Genomic DNA, 4675 nt, shown 5'->3' with positions numbered 1-4675 from the left:
ACAGCTAGTTCCTCTTTTATATCGGAAGCATTAACTGATTTTGTGTTCCCAATATGGGTGTGGATGTCTATTTTGAAATTTGCTGAAAAAGCAGTGACTGCCTGATATAGTCTTTCCTATGAAAATAATAGTGCTAATTACTGTGGATATCAGTGGTGGAGGATCTACTGTATGCCAGCCTCTGCTCAAAGGTCATTATATACATGAGCTAAGTAAATGGTATTTTGTAAATGCCCCCCTTCACAGTTTCACACATTTCCACAGTACTCTTGTCTTTCTGGAGAACTACTATTACTTTTATTAGGCTGATGCAAAAGTAATTGTCGTTTTCGCCATTATTTCATGACCAAAATCACAATTACCTTTGCATCAACCTTAATATACACAACTTAAATGTTTTGTTTACATGAAATCCCACCTTTAGAGATTCATCATGAGTAGCCATAAAATGGCAACAAGCTGGTTGTATGGCAATAAAACAACACCTTTCTAAGTGAGGGAAGCAGCTGGTATTATAAAACGAGCTGGTCTTTGATTAAGATAAAATCAATGGCAATCATTTATTGCATGACCTTGTTTCTACCCTGAACCTAAGATTCATTTGTAAGATAAAATAATCCTTACTTTACATGGAGGAGGAAAGCAAAGTGGTGGGCAGTTTTCATTCATTCAGCATTTTCTTTAGAAAAACTACTAAAGACATGGTGGCTCATGCCTGTAATCCCAGCACTTATGGAAGCCGAGGCAGGCAGATCACCTGAGGCTGGGAATTCGATACCAGCCTGACCAACATGGAGAAACCCTGTCTCTACTAAAAATACAAAATTACTTGGAAGACTGAGGCAGAAGAATTGCTTGAACCCAGGAGGCGGAGCTGAGATCATGCCACTGCACTCCAGCCTGGACAAGAGTAAAACTCCATCTCAAAAAAAGAAAAACTACTATAAGCCAAACAGTGTGCCATGTGCTTCTGAAATGGTAAAAAAGTAATTTTCACTCAAGGAGTTTATAGACTACTTGGAAAAACAGATCAGTAAATAAATCACTACAACCCATTTAATCAGTTATCTGCAAGGTAAAGTGGCAATACAGATGAGTAAATAAATCATTACAACCCATTATAAACAGTGATCTGCAAGGTACGGTAGAGTATCGTAAGAGAGCTCATGGGAGAATCAATGAACCCAACATTGGGTAGACAGAGGAGATGTCCTAGACAAGGGGTTATATAATTGGAGACCTGATGAATGAGCAAAAGATACATTAATGGATGGAGAATGACGAAAGGTAACATTATATTTTTCAGAAGAAGAAACTGAAAAATCAGAGATAGTCCTATAGCTGGCATAGAAGAGATTGAAATCCAGTTTTGCTCTTTTCCAAAAACTATGTGGTCTATAATCTAAAATTAGAATTATCAGAATTAAAATAGATTATATTTCAGAAATACTGTCCTGATTTCATGTAAAGAAACAACAGGAATAAATAATAATAAAATAAGAAAGTTAGGCTCAAGGAAGGGGCAGTTCTCTCGGGAAGGGATGATGGTTACCTGAACTACCTGTGATGCTAGTGAAGTTGGAGAGAATGAATGAATTTGAAAGAGGTTTAGGAATGAGAAATGACAGTATTTGTTGGTAGAATGAATGTGTAAATCAGGAGAGATAACAGGAAAGGATGACACTCAGATTCTGGGTTAGGAAACTGAATGAGTGCTACAGCCATTCAGTAAGGCAATAGACATGGACTGGGACGGAACTGCAGGAACAAAGAGTAAAATTTTGAACACATTTAATCAGAGTTGTGTAGAGACCTTCAAATAAAGTTGACAAGAAGTGGATAACTGGCGGGAGCTAGGGAATGAGATCATGGCTGTAGAGGTAAACCCAACCACTCTTCACCCAGAGGGATGAGGTCACCCAGGCTTGTGGGTGGAGGCAGAAAATGTCAAACCCTTTTTTGCTGGAGGATAGAACCAGTGTAATCAGCAATAAGAGTTCCCAGAGGATTATGAAAAAGAGAGTAAGGAAGGTAGCAGGCAAACTCGGAAAATGTGGTGTTGCAGAAGACAAGGATACAAGAGAGCTTGAAATTCTGCACTAAGGACAATATCAATGTCTCCTCCCACTCCGTGTGGTGTGAAATGGGACATTATTAGCTTATTAGCAGACAACAATTTCAAGAGAACAATAACATGAAATTTGACAGAGAAATATATATCTTATAGAATCACCCTACCTCTAAGTAAACATCTAACAAAACTAACTACTATAGAAATAAGAGCAAATCAGAAGGAGCTCAAGTTCAGTGTCAAAACTACAAGAAGCAGGGGAATAGGTTGGAGCCCAGAGCAGTTGTTAAGGTAGTTGCTTTTTAAAATTATATTGGAAAAGCTGGGTCAATTGTTCCTCTTTCTCTCACATGGCATCACATAACAAAGTGTTTATTCCCAAAACTAAATATGAGAACTGTTTTATGAGCAAAATTATGGTTCTTCTCTAGATAAGTATACAGAATGTGAGTGCCAGCTCTGTGTAAAAAAACAGGAAAGAGAAAAGAATAACATCTAAACTTCAATTAACAGGGTATAAAGAAAAAGAAAAAAGCAGAGAAGATTATTATGGAATTGATCCCTAAATGAAAGTCCCAAGTTCACTCTCTGGAGCTGGGATTCTGATCATGGAGACAGAGAGGTCACCTTAGTCTGGAGAAGCAGGGGGCTTTCTCCCACCTACATCACAGTCATTGTCTGTATGTATAACCTGGCTTCATGCCCACTCCTGTCCCTCAGTCACCAGATGTAGGCTATGGAAGCTGGACCTACATTCCCTGATATGATAAGAGAAATTACCAAATGAAAGTGTAAAATGACACTGAATTTTTGAGGAAACCAATAACGTAAAATAGAAAAACCAAATACAACAAACAAATGAACAAACAAAAAATGTTATCTATTTTTTGGTCAATGGTTCTTTATACCCTTATCTTCCCTTTATTGCATTATTTCTCCCTCCAATTAATTTAATAGTTATAAAGTCTTTTACTATGTGTTTTCTTGTAATCTTAAAATTAAAGCATGTGCATTTGATTTATCAATTTTTAATAAGAATTAGAACTTTTATTTCCTCCAGGAAAGTCAATAGTGTGATGGTAGATTTAATCCCAACTATATGAATATCTATATGTAATAAAGTACAAATATTTCAGACAAAATCTTAAAAACTCAAAACTGAACTACTTTATGAAAGAAGTATATTTTAATGCATACAGAAAGTATAAAGTTAAAGGATGAGAAACAATGTATCAAGCAAACCCCAAACCAAAAAACTTATCAAAGCTGAAGTTAGAGCAAAAAATGTTACTGATCAACACAAGAATTATTTCTTAATTATAAAAATAGTTCAATTTTTAGGAAGATATAATCATTTTAAGTGTATATATATCTAATGATAGACCCTCTATATATATAAAGTAAAAATTCACTACCCACAGAGTTTTAGATTATATTTTAATACATATTTTTGAAATATTTGAATATTTGAAAACATCTTTTATTTAACCTTAATAGTAATTAAGAAAATGAAAATTGAAACCACAATTAGATACCACGGTACATCTACCAGAATCAGAAAATGCTCTTTAATAAAAGCATCACGAATTCTGGATTCACTTCTCTGAGTTTACTTATTGTTTTATTTTTCTTTCCAACTTTTATTTTCGGTTCAGGAAGTGCATGTGCAGGTTTGTTATATGAGTAAATTGAATGCTGTGAAGGTTTGATGTACACATTTTTTCATCACCCAAGTAATAAGCATAATATACAATAGGTAGTTTTTTTATCATCACACTTTTTTCACCCTCCACCCTCAAGTAGGCCCTAATGTCTATTGTTTTTTATTTCTGTCTATGTGTACCCATTGTATAGCTCCTACTTCTAAGTAAGAACAAGTGGTATATTATTCTCTGTTTCTGTGTTAGTTCACTTAGGATAATGGCTTTCAGCTTCATCCATGTTGCTGCAAAGAACATGATCTCATTCTTTTTTATGGTTTTGTGGCATTTCATGGTGTGTATGTACCACATTTTCTTTATCCAGCCCACTGTTGATGAGCATTTAGGTTGATTCCATGTATTTGCTATTGTGAATAGTTCTGCAATGAGCATATTCATGTATGCATCTTTATGGTAGAACAATTTATATTTTGGAGGGTTTATACCCAGTAATGGGATTCTTGCATCAAATGGTAGTTCCTTTTCTAAGATCTTTGAGAAATTTTGAAACCACTTTCCACAGTGGCTGAACTATTTTACATTCCCATCAGGAGTGTATAAGTGGTCTATTTTTTTCTGCAAACCCGACCAGCATGTTATTTTTTCACTTTTTAATAAGAGTCATTCTGACTGGTATGCGATGGGATCTCATTGTGGATTTGTATTTCTCTAATGATGGTGATGTTGAGCATTTTTATCATATGCTTGTTGGCTGCATGTATGTCCTCTTTTGAGAACTGCAACAAAAACAAAGCTTTACACATGTATCCCAAAACCTAAAATGCAATAAAAAAAAAAACTTTACAAACAGGACCTAGTTAAACAAAAGGGCTTTTTTACAGCAAAGGATACTATCAACCGAGTAAACAGACAACCTATAGAATGGGAGAAAATATACACAAGC

This window comes from Aotus nancymaae, unplaced genomic scaffold (genome assembly GCF_030222135.1).
Source record: "Aotus nancymaae isolate 86718 unplaced genomic scaffold, 86718_ANA_hifiasm-v0.15.2.pri h1tg000059l, whole genome shotgun sequence".
NCBI classification, from domain to species: Eukaryota; Metazoa; Chordata; class Mammalia; order Primates; family Aotidae; genus Aotus; species Aotus nancymaae.
This window is presented reverse-complemented; position numbering follows the sequence as displayed.